Source organism: Loxodonta africana, chromosome 1 (genome assembly GCF_030014295.1).
Source record: "Loxodonta africana isolate mLoxAfr1 chromosome 1, mLoxAfr1.hap2, whole genome shotgun sequence".
NCBI classification, from domain to species: domain Eukaryota; kingdom Metazoa; phylum Chordata; class Mammalia; order Proboscidea; family Elephantidae; genus Loxodonta; species Loxodonta africana.
In genome coordinates, this window is record NC_087342.1 from 232,532,839 (window position 1) to 232,557,218 (window position 24,380).

At 40.3% G+C, this 24,380-nt stretch overlaps 1 protein-coding gene and 1 pseudogene across 2 annotated transcripts in view; one reads left to right on the top strand and one right to left on the bottom strand.

The window, feature by feature from the left end:
* PRKN (parkin RBR E3 ubiquitin protein ligase) overlaps positions 1-24,380 on the bottom strand; it is a 1,623,853-nt gene that overhangs the window by 1,166,527 nt on the left and 432,946 nt on the right. The window lies entirely within an intron of this gene.
* LOC135232640 (RNA-binding protein 3-like) lies at positions 11,261-12,286 on the top strand (annotated as a pseudogene).

A 24,380-nucleotide genomic window follows, 5' to 3' on the forward strand; every position in this document is an offset into this window, starting at 1 on the left:
ACCATCCAGGACTTCTGGTCTCATGGCAAAAGAGGCAGTTGTTCATAGAGACAATTAGCCACACTTTCCATTTCCTCCTCCTACTCCTGACTTTCCTTCTTCCTTTGTTGCTCCAGGCCAATGGAGACCAAGTATTATACCCTGGATGGCCACTTGCAAGCTTGTAAGACCCCAGGCAGTATGCAACAAACTAGGAAGTAGAACATTAGAATCACCCAGAACCCATTACCCATTGTTGTCAAGTTGATTCCAACTAATAGTGACCCTATAGGACAGAGTAGAACTGCCCCATAGAGTTTCCAAGGAGTGCCTGGTGGATTCGAACTGCTGATGTTTTGGTTTGCAGACTTGGCACTTAACCACTATGCCACCAGCGTTTCCAGAATCACTCAGCTTTGAATAACATTAACACCTGGAATACTCCTGAGCAATTAGACCAGAATCTCCAAAGGTGGAGAGCAGGCATCTGAACAATGAGAGCTGAGAGTCACCGTCATGAAAATACGATGTTATGTTGGAAGTGGATGTTCCAGTGTCCAGTGTCCCAGCTGGTGAGCCACCCATCTGAGCCTAAATCCCTGACCCACACCATTATTTGTGGTGGTTACTTGTGCAACAGTAGATAACAAAATCACGTGGCAATACGCACCCCCAAAACAGCTCACTGTGTGCTGGGCACTATGCAAAGTGCTTGTTGTTCGTTAACACATTAAATTGCTATAACAACCCAATGAGGAAAAGTCCATTATTATCCCAATTGAAAATAGGCTTGTGATGGTTAAATAATTTGCCCCTTTAGAGGCCAATTCAAAACACAAGTACATCGACATTTGCCTGATATAAAGATGGCACAGTACCAGGCAATATTTCATTTCTCCCTGTTATACATAAGGTCACCATGAGTTAGAACTGACCCAATGACAACTAACAACAACAATATGAGCCATGGTAAATTAAGGCAGACAAATTTTGTGATCTTTTATTGTAAATACAGTATAAGGTGGCTCTTATCAGCATACTTCTTTTCCAAATAATTTAACCCTCCACACTTAAGCCGCCAGTTATAATTAAGTTGCGCCCAATTTTTGCTGATTTTAATAGCCAAGGAATAGATTTCATTTGTCCAGAAAATAATTTATTTCCGTCCAAAGTTTCATTTTATTTATTTTAGCCTTATTTTTTTTTAACAATCTTTTTCATTAAATAAATATAATAACTCCAAGCATGCTGCTGTCAATTCCAACTCATAGCAACCCTAGAGGACAGAGGAGAACTGCCCCACAGGGTTTCCTAGGCTGTAAATCTTTATGCAAGCAGACTGCCACATCTTTCTCCTGCAGAGCAGCTGGTGGGTTCCAAGCACCAGCCTTTTCATCAGCAGCCGGCTACTTAACCACTGCACCACCAAAAAAAAGAAAAAAAAACCCGTTGCCGTCAAGTCGATTCCGACTCATAGCGACCCTATAGCCCTATATCCCTAAATATAATAAACATAACTGAATAAAAGAGATGATCCCATAAAAGTTGATCATTGGGAAAAGTAGGCTATGAAGTAGCTGGAATTCAAGAGGTTAAGAGTGGTTTTGTTAGTCAAAAATTCTATCGCTTACTATGTGACTTTTTGTGTGTCAATTACTCTTCCTGTTGGTGGATACCCTCATCTGTAAAGTGGATGTTGTTTTGGGAATTGAATGAGTTAGTTCACATAAAGGTCCCATTACCGTGCCTGATATAGCAACAGTTATTCAACAGACACTAATATTCCCCATTATGTGTTTTTATATTTGTGTTACAACAAATATCACGGGGCAAATAAATTGCTATACATTCCAGTTCAAATGTAGTAAAAAACCTAGAATAAGGCATTAAAGAACATGCCCTGACGTCCCCAGCAGGATTGTTACTAAGAAAAAGACATTACAGATTTATATTTACAAGACTCATGGTTCAACAGATAGAATCTTCATCTCATTCATCTGAAATAGTGACTATTTAGAAAGATCTATTCCATACCATGTGACATATGACAAAGAAGTTGGCTTATGCTGGGTACTTTTAAGGGATGATGGTAGATAGGAGCAAATTGCTTCACTTATGAAAAAATATGACAACTCTGTCTCATGTTATAAGACATCTATCTATGAAGGGGAAACCCTGGTGGCGTAGTGGTTAAGTGCTACAGCTGCTAACCAAGAGGTCCGCAGTTCAAATCCACCACGCACTCCTTGGAAACCCTGTGGGGTAGTTCTACTCTGTCCTATATGGTCACTATGAGTCGGCATCGACTCGACGGCAGTGGCAGTGGCATATATGAAGGAGCTATTTTTTTGTTGTTGTTGTTTTGCGATAAATATAAACTGTTCTCATATGAAGCAACAGAAAAATGAAAGGATACTAGCTTAACTGTCATAATTAAAATAGGAATGGCACAGTGGCACTACTTTAAGAAATTAGGCAAGCATACATCCTAGGACCTAGCAACCCTATTGCTGAAATTGATCAATGGCATATGTCATGGATTGAATTGTATCTCCCAAAAATGTGTGTATCAATTTGGCTAAGCCATGATTCCCAGTATTATGTGATTGTCCACCATTTTATCATCTGATGTGATTTTCCTATGTGTTGTAAATCTTACCTCTATGATGTTAATGAGATGGGACTACTGGCAGTTATGTTAATAAGGCAGGACTCAGTCTACAAATTTAGACTGTGTCTTAAGCCAATATGTTGAGATATAGAAGAGAGAAATAAGCAGAGAGACACGGAGGACCTTGTACCACCAAGTAAGCAACACCAGGAGCAGAGCACATCCTTTGGACCTGAGGTTCCTGCACAGAGAAGCTCCTGGGCCACATGATGATTGATGACAAGGCCCTTCCCCTAGAGCCAACAGAGAAAGAAAGCCTTCCACTGGAGCTGACGCCCTGAATTTGGACTTCTAGCCTACTAGACTATCAGAGAATAAACTTCTCTTTGTTAAAGCCATCCACTTGTGGTATTTCTGTTATAGCAGCACTAGACGACTGAAAAAAAAAAAAAGATGACTAAGACAGTATAAAATAGAGAACCTCACATACGTGGGGAAAAGATTTTGGACAAAGGTACAAAGGCAGTTCAGTGATGCAAAAGTAGTCTTTTCAACAAATAGTGGTTGTACAATCTTTGATACCAAGCACCATTATATACAAAAATTAGTTCAAAATGAATCTTAGACCTCAATGCAATACATAAAACAATAAAATGTCTAGAAGAAAAAATAGGAGAAATCATCTGTAATTTGGAATAGGAAAATAATTCTGATAGGACATCCAAAGTATTATCCATAAAAGAACAAATACATAAATTGCATTTAATATAAAATTAAAAATTCTTATCTTTGAAAGATACTGTTAAGAGAATGAAGACAATACAAACTAGAAGAAATTATTTACATATAATATGTTTGACAAAGAACTTGTATCTAGAATATATAAAGAGCTGAGAAAGATCAATAAAAACAGAAGAAACACCGAAATGCATGTGCAAAAGATTTAAGAAGAAATTTCACCAAAGAAGATACATGGATGGGTAAAATTAAAAAGACAAATCATACCAAATATCGGTGAGAATGTGACGTACCTAGAACTCTCAGATGCTGCTTTTAGGGATACAAAACGGTAAAACCACTTTGGAAAAGAGTTTGTCAGTTTCTTAAATTTAAGAATACACCTACTATATGATTCAGCTAATCTATCCTAGAATTGACAGCATATGTCTATTCGGTGATCTGTACACAAATATTCATAGTAGTTTTGTTTGTAATAAGGAGCCCTGGCAGCACAGTGGTTAAGCACTAGTCTGCTAAGCCAAAGGTTGACTGTTTGAAACCACCAGCCACTCCCTGAGGGAAAGATGTGGCAATCTGCTTCTATAAAGATTACAGCCTTGGATTCTACTCTGCCCTGTAGGGTTGCTAAGAGTCGGAATCGACTCAATGGCAACAAGTTTGCTTTTGTTTTGTTTTATTTTGACCTTTTTTTGGTTTTATTTGTAATAGCCAAAGACTGGAAAAAAATAAACAAGTGAATGTCCGTCAACAGGTGAATAGATAAAGACATTTGGTAACTCTTCCACCAGATGACTACTCAGGCATAAAGAGTTACAATACGCTGACGACATGAATGGATCTCAATATAATGATGCTGAAGAGTCAAACTAAGGAGCTCATACTGTATGATTCCTTTTATATAAAATTCTAGAAAATGCAAATTAATCTAGAGGCCCAGAAAGCAGATCAGTGGTTGCCAGGGGATGAGAAAACGGGAGGGAAGGGTAGAAAGCAGGGGTTACAAAGGGGTTGGAGGAAACTTATGGGTGTGATGAGTATGTTCACTACTATCTTGACTATAATGATGGTTCCCTAGGTGAATGCTTATGTCCAAGCTTATAAACTTGTACACTTTAGAAGCAGGTAGTTTACTGTAGGCCAATTACACCTCAATAAATCCAGAGGAAACAATGACATACACGTGTGTATATGTGTATGTGCACGTATATTTTAGGACACACAGCAAACGCGTCCCAGCGGGGGAAGAAACAGAGGGCGGGGAAGAGATGGGGGTGTGGATCTAGAATGAAGAGGAAAAAATAATAAAACAGGAAAAAGCCTTGTATGGCCCAATAATAATATTGGGCTATTAACTAGTTTTTTTTTTTTTTTATGATTAAATCAATTCTTTGCATCTGATGTAAAAAAAATGAAATAAAACAAAATCACCTCTGGTTTTTAAATCAATTGGGTGATTTCCCAGGAGCTTAATTTTAAAAACAAAATTAGCATGCTCATCTAAGCAGACCTGGGATATTTTAGTTTGGAGAAACTGTATCCATAACTACACAAAGATTAACATGAAATGCCTAAGTCTGATATCAGAAGGCAACGTTGGTTTCAAACAACTTTATTAGTGGCAGCTGAATAGTGGAATAGCTAGAGCCCTCACGTCACAGCTACTGCAAAGTCCAGGCTCTGGGTTTCAGCTCCTTGAATGTAAAGAGATCCAGGCAAACAGCTTTTCTTCTCTAACACTCTATTTGGCTGGTTAACACAAGCTATGGATTCTGAGATTTAGGGTCGACAAATACTTTCTTAATTAAGAGCTCTAGCTGTTGACTAGCTCCTTTTCCCCTGCACCTCTTTTCTTAGTTCTAGGTTAGATTAAAAACAATTCTTTGTACCATTTTTCAATGCATCTCAAGGGAAACAGCCTCAATTTACTATAAAGTGACAATGCCTTGGTCTAAGGGGTCAGGAACCCTGCTCCCTCTGCCTCTTTTCTATGTTCCTGGGGTCAGGCAATGCCTACTAAGGCTCTCCCCCAGTGGGGTTTAGAGACCAAGTCTGCAAATTCCTTGCTGTGGGTTGAATTGTGTCCCTCAAAATACGTACTGGAATTCCAATCCCTGTACCCATGGATATAATCTCATTTGGGACTAGGGTTTTCTTTGTTACATTAATATGGTCATATAGGTGTAGGGCGTAGTCCTAAATCTAACCACTTCTGAGTCATAAAAAAGCAAGCACAAACAGGGGAAGATAGATTCTATCTGGAGATCACCAGGGCTACGGAAGCGGAAAGAGACAAGGATCTTCTCCCAAAGCCTACAGACAGCCAGCCTTCCCGGAGAGCTAGAGCCCTGAATTTGAACTTCTAGTCTCCAGAACTGTGTGAAAATAAATTTCTGTTCTTTAAAGCCACCCTACTTGTGGTATTTTTGTTATGGCAGCACTAGCTACCTAAGACCCCCCAACCAGGACTGTGGGAGGCTCCTGGTAGCACACTGCACCAAGCCGCCAGCAAGACCCCAAAGACTCCCTGAAATGTCTGCCACCTAGGCTAAAATGCTGCTCCAGTTTTCTGATTTTTTTATTCATTCTAAACAATGATGAATACTAACAGATATTTAAAAATAGGTAAAGATAGTTCAGGGGAAATTAATCTAGGCAGTATCACTAATTACTTTGTTTTAAAAAAATTGATCATTTTGAAAGTTACTCCACAGCCTTCAGCCTTTTTGACCTAACCTTATGCCATTTTTACTAAAGATTGTTTTCCTTAGGCAAAGAATCATATTTGAAAAGAATAAGCCATGTTTAAGCTAAAAAAAAAAAAAAAAAAAACAACTTTTTTTTTACTAAGCTATATATATTTCACATGGGTTGAAAACCTGTTATTCTTGAAGACTCCAAACCTACAGAAACCAAAAAGAAAAAAAAAAAAAACCTTGCCATCCCATTGATTCTGACTCATAGTGACCCTATCGCACAGAGTAGAACCACCCCCTAGGGTTTTCAAGGAGGAGCTGGCAGATTCAAACTGCTGACCTTTCGGTTAGCAGCCATAGCTCTTAACCACTGTACCACCAGGGCTCCAGAGATCCTTTTAAATGTCCACAGTAATAAAAATAAGCTTTATATATAAATCAGCGATATCTACTGGTGACTCTACAAGCTAAGAGCTATTCGGAGCTCAATAAAATATATACTGTCAACTCAGAGGCCACTTACAGCAGGAAGCCAAAATTTCTTTACTACAGGATGAATAATTTATAAAATCTAAACCGTTGTGGTGCATTTTCATCATCTGAATGAAGGTTGAATGGGGGAGGGTGGGGCTGATTTGCAAGGAGAGAGCTATATCACCGAGACTGCAGTACTGTCAAAGTTATGTCAAATTAGGGGAAAAAAGACATAGTTATAATAGAAGACAACTGGAATACATGAATCATAGTGTATAAAGGATTTTTAAAGAGATAATATTTAAATGTTCCCAGGGGTTATGAGTCAGATAAAATTGAGTCGTGCGGCATTTTTATGTAATGTTTTGTATGACGTGTTTACCTAACGGCTTATCCTAAAGCAATATGTTCCTGCTTTTATCGATCACCTGAGGATGGAAAAGTATCAATGATTTTCGAATTTTCAAAGCTCTTTAATATTTGGATAATATTAGATGAGCTATAACCACATATAAAACTACCTCCTAGAGAGCTTTTGAGAATTGCTTTTGCCTGAGGTCTCTGGCACTAATATTTCAAGAGATTAAAAATATGTTTCATAAAAAGAGTTTTCTTCCTGTCCACAGAAATCAAACAAGCTTTGTTAAACACAGAGGCAGAAAAGGAGAAGTTAGAAATCAGTGATATTCCCCTTAATTGCCCAAGGTTCTTACCACAGATTACTAAACCAATCTCAGAAATGAGAAAGCAACATGGCCCCGTTTGTCACAACACTAATTTACTGAATGCGTGAATTTAAACGTTTTCTATGCAACGCTCAATGATTGGACTCACTGAATTGCTTTGGCTTCATGAAGATAGGCTATGAATATAATCCTGTGTAAGGAAAGGAGGGGGGGTTAAAAAACCCTCACTCCACAATTTCTACATATTTTTAAGAAAAATTTTACATTAAAATTGCCCTCTAACTCCACCCCATTACCACAGATGTTTTCTTGCTTTCCTGTTGGATCTAATATTATTTCTCTGCTATAAACAATCTCTTCATAGTTAAGGCATGCCATTATTTTATAGGAATCTATTTACAGGGATCCAACAAACCACCGGATTTTCAAATTAAAGTCATCTAACGTGAGACACTGCCCTTCCTTTCTAACCTTCATATGCTTTGTCTCCTTTTTTCCTGTGAACATGGAAAATTAGGGCCATTTACATGCTGAATATTGATAAGAAGAGAAAAATATATGAGGTCTGAGTTATATTCCAACTACAGTGATTTTCCTTTCACTCGGCATTACTTATCACAGCAATCACTCTGTCCTGCAGCCTGAGACATTTTTTCTTTATGATGAAAAGTTTGTTTTTTGTTTGTGTGGTGTGTGTGTGTGTATGAAAATGGAATGATTCATCTGTTTTACTTCAGTGTTCATAGAATTCAAGAGAGAAGGTTTACTCAAAACTCCTTGCCTAAACATTTTAGGGCTTTGATAATGGTTTCCTTTATACTGTTAATGTTGTTGTCAGGTGCCCTCCAGTTGGTTCTGACTCACAGAGACCCAATGCACAACAGAATGAAACACTGTCCGGTCCTGCGCCATCCTTACAATCGTTGTTATGCTTGAACTCATTGTTGCAGCCACTGTGTCAAACCACCTCATTGAGGGTCTTACTCTTCTCCACCAACCTGTACTCTGCCAAGCATGATGTCCTTCTCCAGGGACTGGTCCCTCCTGACAACATGTCCAAAGTATGTAAGACGCAGTCTCGCCATCCTTGCCTCTAAGAACATTCTGGTTGTACTTCCTGTAAGACAGATTTGTTCCTTCTTTTGGCAGTCCATGGTATACTCAATATTCTTCACCAACACCACAATTCAAAGGCATGGATTCTTCAGTCTTCTTTATTCACTGCGCAGCTTTCACATGCATATGATGTGACTGAAAATACCATGGCTTAGGTCAGGCGCACCTTAGTCTTCAAGGTGACATCTTTGCTTTTGAACACTTTAAAGAGATCCTTTGGAGCAAATTTACCCAAAGCAATGCGTCTTTTGATTTCTTGACTGCTGCTTCCATGAGTATGAATTGTGGATCCAAGTAAAATGAAATCCTTGACAACTTCAATCTTTTCCCCGTTTATCATGATGCTGCTCATTGGTCCAGTTGTGAGGATTTTTGTTTTCTTTATGTTGAAGTGTAATCCATACTGAAGGCTGTGGTCTTTGATCTTCATTAGTAATTGCTTCAAGTCCTCTTCACTTTCAGCAAGCAAAGTTGTGTCATCTGCATGACGCAAGTTGTTAATGAGTCTTCCTCCAATCCTGATGTCCCTTTCTTTTTCATATAGTCCAGCTTCTCAGATTATTTGCTCAGCATACAGATTGAATAGGTATCGTGAAAGAATTCAACTCTGACGCACACCTTTCCTGACTTTAAACCAATCCGTATCCCCTTGTTCTGTCTGAACAAATGCCTCTTGATCTATTAAAGGTTCCTCATGAGCACAATTAAGTGTTCTGGAATTTCCATTCTTCGCAATGTTATCCATAATTTGTTATGATCCACACAGTCCAATGCCTTCGCACAGTCAATAAAACACAGGTAAACATTTTTTTTAAACATCCTTCTGGTATGTTCTGCTTTCAGCCAGGATCCATCTGACATCAGCAATGATATCCCTGGTTCCACATCCTCTTCTGAAACTGGCTTGAATTTTTGGCAGCTCCCAGTCGATATATTGCTGCAGCCATTTCTGAATGATCTTCAGCCAAATTTTGCTTGCGTGTGATATTAATGATATTGTTCTATAATTTCCACATTCGGTTGGATCACCTTTCTTGGGAATAGGCATAAATATGGATCTCTTCCAGTCAGTTGGCCAGGAAGCTGTCTTTCATATTTCTTGGCATAGACGAGTGAGCATCTCCAGTGCTGCATCTGTTTGTTGAAACACCTCAATTGATATTCCATCAATTCCTGGAGCCTTGTTTTTTGCTAATGCCTTCAGAGCAGCTTGGACTTCTTCCTTCAGTACAATCAGTTCCTGATCATATGCTACCTCTGGAAATGGTTGAACAACGACTAATTCTTTTTGGTACAATGGCTCTGTGCATTCTTTCTGTCTTCTTTTGATGCTTCCTGCATCGTTGAATATTTTCCCCAAAGAATCCTTCACTATTACAACCCGAGGCTTGAAATAGATTACTATCCCATTCACATTAACAGTAATGTTATGTGTCAGCAAACTCTGAATGTTTATAATATGAATGGGATAGTAATCTATTTTTTTTTAGAAATAGAATAGTAATTTATTACTAGGTAGTGTTTTATCTATTGTATCTCTCATAGTAACAGATGGGCTAGGAATCTATTACGTGGCAGTGTTTTATTTCTAACATAAGCTCATGATCTCTAACATCGTATCTCCTGATTGGTGCATTGGCGCAGATACACATAGAACCAAAAAAAAAAAAACCAAACCCATTGTTGTCCAGCCAATTACGACTCATAGCAGCCCTACAGGACAGAGTAGAACTGCCCCACAGGGTTTTCAAGGAGCAGCTGGTAGATCTGAACTGCCGACCTTTTGGTTAGCAGTCGAGCTCTTAACCACTGTGCCACCAGAGCCTTGGATTCTATCCAAGAGAATTACTGGGTCATGCCCCAGAGTTTCTCAATGGAGTGGAAGTCCATGTAGGTGATTCAGGTTGTCTTAATCCCTGGGGACCAATACTGTCTTTTGAGTGGCCAGGATCAGGGATGATAATCATAGTATGATGCCCTGAAAACCCCATGTGAAAAAGAACTAGCCTTCAACAGATGTCAGCACATGTGAGATGGGCTGCTGGCCTCACTGACAGGGTCCTCCTTTTCATTCCAAGTCATCCTGGAAGCATTCAGTAAACTGCTCTGTACTGGCCTAGAGAGACATGGGTGAATAAAGAGCAACCCCTCCCTCAAGGGCCCTCCCCACGCAGAGAGAAAGGAGACTGGCAAATGATGGACTAGGCTGATATATTTTATAAGTGTGGAGCTAGGAGCAGGAACAAAGGAATAAAGGAGCAATCAGGAGGGCTGACACTACAACCAGCAGATACTCCTGGAAAGAGAAGAGAGCCTGGGTAAAGCATGAAGAAAGAGGTAGCATTTACTCTATCTAGGCCTTGAGGGATAAGAAAATGTACCCGGTAGAGGAGGAGGGGTGAGGGATCTCAGAGGAGGGTGGGGGTGCATCCTGGGCACAGGGAGAAGAAGAAACAGAGGCTTAGACCATGAGCATGCATGCTCCACCTGCTGAAGAGCGGACCATCATCCATGGCCCAAGGGTTTACTTTTCATCTGGTTCATCATTCTGCATCTTCCTGACCATAGCAAATTATACTGCCTAGAGACAGTGGGGACAAGAAAAGTAAAAGGTCCTGATCAAAAAAGCCATTATTTATTTGGTAAAATGCTACTCCTTCCTTTAAACACTTATGTATATGTACCAGCCACCACTCCTCTGTCAGGTTGTCATACTGAAGTAGATTGCCTGTTGCTGTGATGCTGGAAGGTATGACACTGGTATTTCAAATACCAGCAGGGTCATCCATGGTGGACAGGTTTCAGCAGAGCTTCCAGACAAATACAGACTAGAAAAAAGGACCTGGCCATCTACTTCTAAAAAAAAATTAGCTGGCGAAAACTTTATGAACAGCAGCAGAACATTGCTTGATACAGTGCTGGAAGATGAGCCCCTCAGGTTGGAAGACACTCAAAATAGGACTGGGGAAGAGTTGCCTCCTCCTCAAAGTAGAGTCGAACTTAATGATGTGGATAGAGTTGAGCTTTCAGTACTTATATTTGCTGATGTGGCACGCCTCAAAATGAGAAGAAATAGCTGCAAACATTTATTAATAATTGGAATGTGAATGTGCAAAGTATGAGTCTAGGAAAATTGGAAATAGCCAAAGATGAAATGGAACTCATAAAGATCAATATCCTATGCATTAGTGAGTTGAAATGGACTGGTATTGACCATTTGGGATCAATCATATGGTCTACTATGGCGGGAATAACAAATTGAAGAGGAATGGGTCGCATTCATCATCAGAAAGAATATTTCAGATTCTCTCTGCTACTCAGCATTAGGTTGTCACTCAGGCTGTTCTATTTTTTAATTTCCAGGACCCAAATTCACTTCCATGTCCTCTGAAGAAGGGAAGCTTTCCATGGGGTGGCTCAATTTCAAAACTGATGAGTAGGTGTTGGAAGACCACTTCAGCAGCTTCAGTCTTATCTCCGAGGTGGTCATTGTCAAGGGCCGAGAAACTTAGCGATCCCTCGGTTTTAGCTTTATCACCTTCGCCAATCTTGAACATGCCTCAGATGACATTCGAGCAACGAATGGTCCCTGGATGGCTGCCAGATCTGAATGGATCATAAGGGCAAGTTGGCCCCAGGAACCAGATGGGATGCCTTTGGTGCCCCTGGGAGTGGCTGCAGCTATTCTACAATTGGTGGGGACCAGGACTACAGGAGCAGCAGGTGCGATAGTCAGCCTGGAGGATACGGACATGGACATGGAAGGTCCAGGGACTACAGTTGTAGAAGCCAGGATGGTTATGACCGCTACTCTGAAGGGAATTACAGAGACAATTATAAAAACTGAGATGAGACATACACATATAATGTAGATATACAAGAAATAAAAATTCTTCTGATCCAGGATCATCCTTTCAAATGGCTGTATTTATAGATTTTTGAGGCTGCTCCAAAACATCTTTTAGTACATCAACTTCTGTATTTGAACTGAGCTCCCAGGGTAGCCTGATAAAGACCTTTGAGCAAACTCCACCATGTTTTTTAAACTTTTGTCTCCCATTTAAAAACAAATTCTGTGACATTTATCAAGTCTGGGCATTTTCCCTTTTACCAGTTTTTTTTTTTTTTTTTTTTTTTTAGCTTGGGCATTCAAAATAGTTCGGGGAGAGGGGAACCTTTGGCCAGGCTTTTTTTTTTTTTTTCAATATAGTGAGTATTTAGGGACATTTAAAAATTTGGTACACAATGTTTCTTTATCATGGTTAGAAAATAATTTCTGAAGGTACCTACAAGAAATCTGCTTCAAGAATATGATTACTTGGAGGTGTTTTTTTTTTTAATCTACATTATGAGATCACCACCTTGAGGATATAGAAGAACTTAAAAATATTTGTGAATGTCATTTCTTTAATACTGGAAGAAAAAATAGATAGTGTTTAGGATATCCTTCGTGGAGCTGATTAAAAAGATGAAATCTGAAGGGAAAAAAAAGAACATTTCAAGACCTATGATGAAGTACAATGCTGTCAATGATAGGATAATATCCATAGGCCTACAAGGAAGATGAAGAAATTGAAGATTTTCACCAACTTCTGCAGTCTGAAGTTGATCAAACACACAATCCAGATGCATTAATAATTACTGTTATTGGAAGGTGAAAGTTGGAAACAAAGGAGGATTGATAGTTAAAAAATATGGCCTTGGTGACAGAAAAAATGCCAGGGATCCCATGATAGAATTTTGTAAGACCAAGGACTTACTAATTGCAAATACCTTTCTTCAACAACATAAACAGCGGCTATACCCATGGACCTCCAGATGGAATACACAGGAATAAATGGACTACATCTGTGGAAAGAGACAATGGAGAAGCTCAATATTACTAGTCAGAACAAGGCCAGGTGCCAAATGTGGAACAGACCATCAATTGCTCATTGAAGCTGAAAAAACTGTAACAACTCTATGAGAGTCCAGGTATGACCTTCCACCTGAATTTATAGACCATCTAAAGGATAGATTGATGCACTAAACACTAATGACTGAATACCACATGAGTTGAGGGGTGATATCAAGGATAATACTCATGAAAAAGGCAAAAGTTCATTAAAAATACAAGAAAGAAAGAAAAGACCAAAATGGATGTCAGAAGAGACTCTTAACCTTATGCTTGAACATAAAGTAGCTAAAATGAACTGGAGAAATGATGAAATAAAAGAGCTGAACAGAAGATTTCAAAGGGTGGCTCGAGAAGACAAAGTATTATAACGACATGTGCAAAGACCTGGAGTTAGAAAACCAAAAAGGAAGAACATGCTCAGAATTTCTCAAGCTGAAATCACTGAAGAAAAAAAACCAGGACTTGAGTTGCAACATTGAAGGTTTCTATGAGTAAAATATTGAGAGATGCAGAAAGCATCAAAAGAAGACGGAAGACATACACAGAGTCACTATACCAAAAAGAACTGGTTGATGTTCAACCATTTCAGGAGTTAGTGTATAAGCAAGAATCGATGGTATGAAAGAAAGAATTCTAAGTTGTACTGAAGGTATTGGTGAAAAACAAGGCTCCAGGAATTGATGGAATACCAACTGAGATGCTTTAACAAATGGATGCAATGGTGGAAGCGCTCACTCATCATGCCAAGAAATTTTGAAGACAGCTACCTGGCCAACCGACTGCAAGAGATCCATATTTGTGCCCCTTCCAAAGAAAGGTCATCCCATGGAATGTAGAAATTATCTAACAATATCATTAATGAGACATGTAAGTAAAATTTTGCTGAAGATAATTTAAAAAATGGTTGCAGCAGTATATGGATAGGGAACCACCAGAAACTCAGGCAGGATTTAGGAGAGGATATGGAATGACAACACCAGGTGGGCCTTTGCTGAAAGCAGAGGAGCAGAAGGATGTTTACCTGTGTTTTAAAGAATGTGCTAAGGCATTTGACTGTGTGGATCATAAAAAAAAAAAAAAAAACTATGGAAAATATTGAGAAGAGAGAGAATTCCAGAACACTTAATTGTGCTCCTGAGGACCTGTACGTAGAACAAGAGGCAGTTGCTAGAACAGAACAAGGGGATACTGTGTGGTTTAAGATCAGAAAAGATATCCGTCACGGTTGATATCACTTCACCATACTTATTCAATCTGTATGCTAAGCATATAATCCAAGAAGCTGGATTATATGAAGAACAATGGGGCATCGGGATTGGAGGAAGACTCATTAACAACCTGTGATATGCAGATGACACAACTTTGCTTGCTGAAAGTGAAGACAACTTGAAGCACTTACTGATGAAGATCAAAGACTACAGCCTTCAGTATGGATTGCACCTCAACATAAAGAAAACAAAAATCCTCACAACTGGACCAGTGAGCAACATCATGATAAACAGAGAAAAGACTGAAGTTGTCAAGGATTTCATTTTACTTGGATCCATAATCAACAGCCATGGAAGCAGCAGTCGAGAAATCAAATGACATACTGCATTGGGAAAAATCTGCTGCAAAAGACCTCTTTAAAGCATTAAAAAGCAAAGATTTCTCTTTGAGGACTGAGGTGTGCCTGACACAAACCATGATATTTTCAATCACCTCATATGCATATTTAAAAAAATGCATATTAGGGCTGGTAAATCCATGCAAAGTAAAGCTACAGTGACCAACTCACCCAGGACCAAGGGGACTACCAGGATATGGGACTTTCAGTGTGAAAACCTACGAAGTCCTGGGTGAACTGGGACAAGCAGCCACCCTAAAAGGTAACTAGATTCAAGTAATCATAGCAATTCAACCGCAAGTCTCGGCTGTCTCTAAGCAGAGAGTTGCCCATCTTCTAGATGCTCACAGGAGCTCAGCCAGGGCAGTAACGACAAGGGGATGGATGGTATCCATTTGTGAAACACCTGGGTGTAGCCAGCAGTGTCAGAAGTGTGCAAAATAAGCTCTGAACCTGCTTTGTGCTTTCCCCTAATATCCAATTCGTTTTTTTCATAACACTCAACTGAAAATGTACAAAACTTTTTAAAAGTATAAAATGTTCGTCTTACTCCTTCAAAATCTTTTTTTTTGTTTTGCTGGAAATATGTCTCCACATGCTCTCAGTGCCAATTTCAGTAAATGTTCTGGCTACAAAGATCGGTCTTCTCTCTGGATGCCTCTGGGGAATGTTTGGGTGATGAAAAGTGCTGTATCCAAACAGTCTTATGATTTTAAAAGTTAGAGCTACCCATCTGGTCCTTAACACTGTGCCAACTGCCATGGACTGAACTGATACAGATTCCCACTGTAATGCTAGTTCTCTGCTGGAAGAACAGAGGAAAAGGACGTGTCAAGACCTGAAGACGATTGATGCCTGCTAGCTCATCAAAAGGGTCTCTCTCACTTAATTCCTGTGGATGACTTCAGATTCCACGTGAGGTGGGCGGCAGGTGTTTGTGCCCGCCTAATAAGGAGCACAGTTTTCAGCAAAGATAAAACAGGTGACTCTGGACCTCAGAGTAGTATCCACGGATTTCACAAGAATTCAGTATGTCTGAGAAAGGCTTGGGGTGCTTGGCCCCAGTCCCAGAAATACTAAAGTACTAAGTGAAGAGTCTGCAGCAAGAAATCCGCCATTTCTCAAGACACGAAAAAAAAAAAAAATTGCAGTTAAGTCTATTCCAACTCACGGCGAGCTCATGTGTGTCAGAGTAGAACTGTGCTCCATAGGGTTTTTACCCGTTGTGATCTTTCTGAAGTAGATCACCAGTCCTTTCTTTTAAGGAGACTCTAGGTAGATTCCAACCATCAACCTTACAGTTAGTAGCTGAGCGCTTAACCGCTTGCAGCACACAGGGACTCCACTGGTGGTTCTAGAGGACCGTAAAGTTTGAGAACCACTGATCTGGCTATTGCTAAGATAATGTCTTGAATTGTTTCATTGTCTGTGGTAGAAACATTTATCTACACTCAGTAAAACATGTCACTGGAATCTCTTGCTGTTAAATTGAGATGTTTTAAAAGATAATGTCAAAGATTTGTAATTAGAATAGTAATTTGTGATTTAAATAATTATTTCTAGAGTGCATTGGGCTTTTTAAACATTACTCTTACAAATCTTGTTGGTACAATTATTTAATGGGTAAATTCTTCTTTCTCCAACCAAACCAAAAAAACAAACTCATTGCTGTTGAGTTGATTCCGACTTATAGTGACCCTATAGGACAGAGTAGAATTGCCCCATAGGGTTTCCAAGGCTGTAAATCTTTACAGAAGCAGACTGCCATATCTTTTTCCCATGGAATGGCTTCAATCTGCCCACCTTTCGGTTAGTAGCCTAATGCATCACCAAGACTCTTTTCTCTCTCTAAAGGAACCCTAAATGTTGACTTGAAAAGGGCCTTTTTCAGCCACAAGATTATAAACTGAACCTGGCATCCATTTTGTATGAACCAGCCTAATTAGGTAAGGGCCTTTTCAAATATTCAACCAAAGAGTTTATTAGGAAACATCACCAAACATACCACGTAGGGATGGGTGCCTGATTGCACTCCTACCCACACGCCCAGGTTTGTGAAATTGGATTAATGCTTGCATAAATACTTAAAATGTTTTTATCTTTAATAGGATGGGTCACTAGACTCAGAAGCAGATTATCCAATAGGCAAGGTAAGCAGGGTGCTTACCTTACTTAAAAGATCATCTGTGGTGAACAATTTCACATTTTTTCATCGCATCAAAGGTTCTACTTCTAGGTACGGCTGGCATCTGTCTCTCTCCCAACCCCACAGCACCTTCCTACAGAATCAAATCCTCTTTTCAAATTTACAATCCCTGACAGGTGCAGATGACCCAGTAAGCAAGATAACGGGCTTATTTACCAATCTGTAGTGAACAGTTTCACATCTTCCATGTGAAATTGTTCACTGCAGATTAGAAAGTAAGCACAAGTAAGCCTATGCTTACCTTGCCTATAGGATAATTCACCCCCAGACTAGACGATCTGTCATCTTTTCCCAGAATTTAACACATCTGGGTCCATTCCTTAGATAAATGGACCTACTTACAAAAATGTGTTATTACATTAGCACATAATGAATAATCCAAGTTTTCTGCAGACTGAATTGGGTCGGAGTAAATGATGAGGATTTGAGAAGGATGAGAGGGGGCTGGGTGGCTCTGCGCTCCTCTCTGACGCTGAACACGCGAGAGGTAGAATGCGGGCCTCACGGTCTCACGAGCAGCTGCAGTGTCAGCAGGTCTCGATCCATCATCATTACTTCCTTGGCCCCACACTGCTGCCAGGACACATGGGTCTAAGTACAACCAACTAATAACTTGGCACCGTGAATAAGGTACATAGGAACTGAAAGTCAAGAAAATGCACACAATTCTTACAAAAACAGATGGAAGGGATTTGAGTTAAAGAGCATGGATGAGCAGATCTGAAGGAAATGTATTAATTGTAGGACAGAGTAACGAACCAACTCTGATAACAAAAACAACCATATAAAAATGTCTTAAAAATATGTTATGTGATAGATGTATATTTTATTATAATATACTATAAGTGCATTTTTAAAGTTTGGAAAAGACAAATCTAAAAAGTACTCTTAAAACAAGCTTTAAACATGCAGTGGGGATGGAGATTAAACTGCTGTAAATAAGGACCAACTGGGACAACGGACTGGGAGAAAAGAGAATAAGAATCTGTCCTTTGTTCAAGTTCTTAAAATCTTCCAAGAGAGACAAAGGTGCATACATAACCACAGCAGGACAAAGGCTGACAGGGAAATCTCAAAAGAAGTAGCGCTTAGGTTTTTGTAATTCTAGAACATGTCATGTGAGCCAAGAAAATCAGAAGCGGGCAGTCACTGGTGGACCAGTGGCAAAAGTCTCTCCTTCCACGCAGGAGGCCCAGCTCAATTCCCAGCCGAGGCATCTCGCGTGCAGCCACCATCTGTCAGTGGCGGTGTGCGTGTTGCTACGATGCTGATTGGGTTTCGGTGGAGCTCCCACATTAGACAGACTAGGAAGAAAGGCCTGATGATCTCCTTCTGAAACTCAGCCAATGACAACCCTGTGGATCACAATGATCAGACCCACAACCAATCATGGGGATGGCCCAGGACTGGGCAGTGTTTCTTCTCTTGTGCATGGGGTTGCCATGAATTTGGGGCCGACTCAAATGCAGCTAACAACAACAACAAATTAGAAAAGGGCTCTCTAATTCTGTATTTTTTGTTCAAATCACTCATACTTCCTCTATTTCGAGTAATTTGAATATGATTTGAAAACTATTCAACCTTATTCTAAATTTTAAACCATTATTCTGGGAATTGGTTGGAAAAAAGTGAACCTTTTAAAGGTTTATGAATAAAAAGACAGTCAATCCACAACGAAATTCTACATGAATACAAATGTCTAGGCTCTTCTCTTTAGAAAATTAGAACACATCTGAATAGAATACCGTCGTTGAGGGTCTTCCTGTTTTCTGCTGACCTCGTACTTTACCAAGCATGATATCCTTCTCCAGGGACTGATCCCTCCTGACAACATGTCCAAAGTAGGTGAGGTGTAGCCTCACCATCCTTGCTTCTAAGGAGCATTCTAGTTGTACTTCTTTCAAGACAGATTCATTCATTCTTTCAGCAGTCCATGGTATATTCCATATTCCTCACCAAAATCACAATTCAAAGGCGTCAACTCTTCTTCGGTCTTCCTTATTCATTGTCCAGCTTTCACATGCATATGATGGGACTAAAAATACCATGGCTTGGGTCAGGCGCACCTTAGTCTTCAAGGTAACATCTTTGCTTTTCAACACTTTAAAGAGGTCCTTTGCAGCAGATTTGCCCAATGCAATGAGTCTTTTGATTTCTTGACTGCTGCTTGCATGGCTGTTGATCGTGGATCTAAGTAAAATGAAATCCTTGACAACTTCAATCTTTTCTCCGTTTATCATGATGTTGCTCATTGCTCCAGTTGTGAGGATTTTTGTTTTCTTTATGTTGAGGCGTAATCCATACTGAAGGCTGTGGTCTTTGATCTTCATTAGTATGCGCTTCAAGTCCTCTTCACTTTCAGAAGGAAGGTTGTGTCATCTGCATAATGCAGGTTATAAAGGGGATACTTTAAATCTAGGCAGCAAGTGAATTAACCTTGTGGAGGGATTGTTTTTTAATGTAATATTTCCTTTTTTGAAATCTCACTAATTGGCCTGATTCTTCAGTAAGTCTTAAATGAATATGCATATTTAAGTTTGAGTTATAGCTGAATCCTTTTTTGTGAATAACTACTTTGACCAAGTTCTTTAATTATATCAACACTTTTGGTACAAAGCAGCAAAGGTGGGAAAGAATATTTCAAATCTCCCAACAGATACTGTATACACAGTACCTTGGCCTTATCATGTATTTGGAGCCCTGGGAGCAAAACAGTTATGTGGCTCCTAACTAAAAGGTCGGCAGTTTAAATTCACCAGCCACTCCTTGGAAACCCTATGGGGCAGTTCCACTCTGTCCAAAGGATCCCTATGAGTCAGAACTGACTCGACTACATTGGGTTTGGTTTTGGTTTTGGATCATGTATTTAAAGTCATCTGAACTTATTACAAGTTTTCCTTATATCTTCCACTCTAACAAAAATTGCGATATAACTTTTCCATGGTGAAGTGAGAAATGCAGATAAATTTTAAAAACAAAAGAATCTGATGTTGGACAAGATCCTGAACACGCGATTGATGGTAATTGGTGAATCAGTTCCATGCAGGATCCAAAGTATTTTACATGTATAATCTCATATGATTTTCTCAATAACCTAATGAGATGCTACTATGATGCAGATTTCATGGCTGAAAAGGACAAATGTTAAAAGAGGTGAGGTCACGTGTCAAAGGTTGTTGTTGTTGTTGATTCCTGTCAAGTCAGCTCCATCTCATGATGACCCCATGTACAATAGAACGAAACAATACCTAGTCCTGCACCATCTTCATGATTGCTGGTATGCTCCATTCCATTGCTGTGACCACTGTGTATTTTGAGTGCCTTCCAACCTAGCGGGCTCATCTTCCAGCACTATGTCAGACAAGATTCTGCTGTGATCCACAGGGTTTTCACTGGCTAGTTTTCTGAAGTACATCACTAGGCCTTTCTTCCTAGTCTGTCTTAGTCTGGATGCTCTGCTGAAACCTGTCCACCATGGGTAACTTGTTGGCATTTTAAATACTAGTGGCAGAGCTTCCAGCACCACAACAACAGGGAAACCAGACAAGCTGAGGGATGGATGGTGGCTCATTCCTAATAAGGTGTTATTATGATGCATTTCTCATGGTTGAAAAAACCTAATGCTAAAAAGCAAGGTAATTTGGCAAAGCTTACACAGCTGTTAATTGGTGGACCCAAGATTCTGACGCATTAATTAACTAACTAAACAATTAATTGTCTGTATGTACGAAGCCTCATGCCAGGTAGAGGAGAGATGGTCATCCCCTCACGTACTGACTCTGCAGCCATATTCAAGCCCCTGTGCACCATTGCCCCTCTGTGCCGTTTGTGATATCATTGGCTGCATGACACAAACATAGAAACTAGACTGATAAGGCAGCCATCAAATGCAATAATGCTTGTGACTTTTTTTTTCAATGTGATTCATGGCTACCTTTGGCTTCTAGTCCTCCAATGATTATACTTATCTGACCATTACAGGAGTATTGGCTTTAGCTTTATTTTCCAAGCAAACACAAAACATGATGGTATGAAAAACAGTTACATTTTCATTTCATAAAATGTTATTCCTGGGTTTCTCTCTTTACAGTGGCATAGCACGTGGCACTGCAGACGCAGCATTCTGTAGGTTGTTTGACCTAAGCCGTTGCTACCGGGAATTTGTCCTTTCTGCTATAATGAAGCCATTTTTAAGACAAAGGACAATTAAAGTTCATCCATGTTTAAAACAAGTGTCTGTGGAAGCCAATATAAATAACCACTGGCAAGAGCTTGGTCTTGAGAAGGAGCCATAGAATTTGTTTCACAAAAACAATGGGCAAATCTTTTATAAAGTGTCTGTATTACTAAAGCAAACATTTCTTACCAGCAGAAATGCCTGCTCTTGTTTGTTGTTACTTTTTCTTCTTCCTAATAAATATAGGTCATTCCTGACATCCTCTGGCAAAAGACTCAATAAATGCACAAGTAATATAGGGATAAGACTTAACATTGGAGACAAGAGGTTGTAACATTTTTTTTTTTTTTTTTTTAATTACAGTTAAGTGTGAATCATTTTCTATTAAGGCTGGGTTCTGGGCGGGCTGCACATTCTCCGTGAGCTCTGCTCTCTGACTTTGGAGAGATCATGGGTGAGTCTATAGAATCAAACCCTGTCGGTCATGTCTGACTCCTACCTTGTATCACAACACTACCAGTCTTTCTTGGTCTTTCATGGGGCAGGAGGGCCACACGGTTCCCCTGGTTTCCTAGTAACAGTAACAAGGAAAGAGTAGAAAGTACCACAGCAGATGACCCAGCAATGCTATTGGTGGCCAGGTGAAGCATACTGATTTCTGAGACCTGGGGAGATTTTTGAGACTCCCTGCATTTGGTGGGATACCATACAATTTTGTGAATATGAATTTGCTAAGTATAATGCCCGGTTTGTGTAGAGAAGTAGAGACTGCAGAAGTAGTAGAATAATTAACATTGTTAAGACATCTGTAAAATTTAGACTGCTGACATTTTAGGAAGCCTAGCTGATTTCTAGAGCAGTTGCAAGTCTAACACAGAGTTCCTGCTGTTCAAACCAACATATCTAAAAACGTTACTTATAGAACATGCCTGTGGAGAACGATTGTAGAGACCGCATCCAGAAACAGCACAAGAAAAAGCAGGATCTACTCCAAGCTATTAGAAGCCTGGTCTACGGTCATCAGCTGCTGGCACCTTTACAAGCGCTGTGACTCAGAGCTGTGCTGAAGCGGATTGCAGTGCCAGATCTGCCATCTGCTACCATCTGACAAGTGGAATAACAGTCTAAAAGGAAAGTTTGTTTTCAAGAGCCGTTCCCATATGCATACAATCCACAAACTGCTGTCTGTAACTGTGGTTCAGCATAACACCAACCAGGACTTGGTTTTCTGGGAAGAGCACATTGCAAGGCATTTTCTGGAACTGCCCCAATACTAGCTACGCATCACATCTGCATAGACGCATATGGCCTTCAAAGCCCCACCTCACATCCTCTGCAGAGACGTGGGATCAGAGAGTCCCTGCTTTACCTTCCTGTAGTGAGTCCGTCTCCGCTTAGTGAACTGTCACACCTTGGTGACTGGGAGGCATTGTCCTAATTCCCGATGTAAATTTATTGTCAACTGCTGTGGTTCTGAGAATACTGTAAAAGTATATGACATCTTATTAGTTATTAGTTGAAATTACATACAAAGGGGTGCTGGGTTTCAGATGAAGAGCCAATGAGCAGAGCCAAGATCCTCAGCCATGGCTGCCCACCTCCCCCGTGTCCAGGAAGGCCATGGTAGCCCATCATTTTCACAGTGGAGAGGAAAGTGGCCTCGCTGACTCCCCTCCCAGATTCTCAGACACACTCCACCCTGTCCTTGAAGCAGTCGGCTCCAAGGTAAGCTGGTTCTGAGGACGTGAAGTGGAAGGTGAGTATCTACAGCAACGCCCCAAGGCATTTTCCTTTTTCTGCTCCACTCCGGAAACTCTGGTGGTATAGTGGTTAAGAGCTACAGCTGCTAACCAAAAGGTCGGCAGTTCAAATCCACCAGGCACTCCTTTGAAACACTATGGGTCAGTTCTACTCTGTCCTATAGGGTCACTAAGAGTTGGAATCAACTCAATGACAATAGGTTTGGTTTTGGGATGTTCCACTCCTTTTGGGCTGCGTGGTTGAGAACAGATGGAGCTTCAGGGAACTTGAGTGCTCTGAGTTCATACCCAAGTAGGAAAGAAGTGAATGTTTCAGTTTTAGCAGTTGCTTAAACATAATAAAGGTATATTCATTGCTACCTTTGTCTTCAAGTCAATTCCAACTCATAGGGACCCTATAGGACAGAGTAGAACTGCCCCCTGGGGTTTCCAAGGAGCAGCTGGTGCAGCTGAACTGTTCACCTTCTGTTTAGCAGATGAATGCTTAACCACCGCACTGCCAGGGCTCCTATAACAGAGACAGGAGGGAAGATTTCATTGTGTTTTAACAAAATGCATTCATGGTAATCGGCCCTTGTAAGTATCTCAGATTGTTCTGCTAGTGGGCAGAGAAAGGTCAATCTTCTGAGGATGAATCTACAACTGCGGGGAGAGCCACAAACAGAAGGGAGCTGTGCAGAAACCTCATTCAGCGCTGCTCTCACAGCCTCGAGTTCACCAGGGTGAGCCCCAGGCTCCAGGGCCCTCTACTCCAGACTTACAGAGGTGGAGGTCACATCCATACTAACTCGGAACACAACACAATTCCTCTTCCCACATTGGCGCCTGCTTTTCCTGGCCCACTACTGAGACAACAGAGCTAAAGCCTTCCTTTTTCTTTCTAGCAGCGAAAGGGGTCATTCCAGGAATCACAACCGATGTTGGCTACACACAGAAAGATGCCTAGGCAGAAGCTTAAGCTTTGATGGTTTCCTCAAAGCAAAGGCATTAAGGAGACCAAGGTGCACTCTGGCGTGGGTGGGAACACTGATCACAGCAAGGAGTCTGCACCCTCTCCCAAACCAGAGACAACCTGCCAGCTTGCTGATTGCTTACTGCGGTACTGAATGGCTGGGGAACGGACGGTTAACAAAAGGACTGATTGCTCCCAACTCAAGGTATGTCTTTCCATTTACTGAGGTCTCATTCAACATCTAGCCCCAGAGTTTTCTCTTTAGTCATGAAGATTTTATAAATCTTTCCTCGGATGACTCCAAGGCACAATGCATTTTCGATGTAAGCAATTATAAATGGGAACTTAGAAAAATCGCATTTTCTGTTTGTTGCTGGCGTATAGAAATGCAACTGATTTCTGCATGTTGGATTTTTCTCCAGCAAAGTTACAAAATTCTCCTAGGCATTTTGTATGACATAGCTTTGTACCTTTGTATTCAT